Source organism: Octopus bimaculoides, chromosome 13 (genome assembly GCF_001194135.2).
Source record: "Octopus bimaculoides isolate UCB-OBI-ISO-001 chromosome 13, ASM119413v2, whole genome shotgun sequence".
NCBI lineage: Eukaryota > Metazoa > Mollusca > Cephalopoda > Octopoda > Octopodidae > Octopus > Octopus bimaculoides.
Window position 1 is genome coordinate 8,957,072 of NC_068993.1, and position 573 is coordinate 8,957,644.

Here is a 573-nt window from a genome sequence, read left to right on the forward strand (position 1 = left end):
GCCATTTGCATGTCTAAGCAGGCTTGTTCTTTAATTTTTTATTTGTATTAATCATTTAACTGCGGCCATGCTGGTGCACCGCCTCGAGGCGTTTTAACCGAATGAATCGACTCTAGTAGTTTTTTTTTTCTGAACTTTAATACTTATATTATCGGTGTATTTTGCCGAATGGCTAAGTTACAGGGACGTAAACAAACCAGCACTGGTTGTCAAACTGTGATAGAGGCACACACACACACATACCCACATATACATACATGCGTGTGTGTGTGTGTGTGTGTATGTGTGTGTGTGTGTGTGTACGACGAGTTTCTTTCAGTTTCTGTTTACCAAGCCACTCATATGTGTGTGATGTGTGTGAGTGTGGAGAGAGAGAAAGAGAGAGACTGACAGACGGACGGACGGACAGACAGACAGACAGACAGACAGACAGACAGACAGACAGACAGATAGACAGACAGACAGATAGATAGATAGATAGATAAAAAGAGAGACAGACAGACAGTCAGATGATAGATAGATAGATAGATAGATAGATAGATAGATTATATGTGTGTGTATAATTGTTTTTTT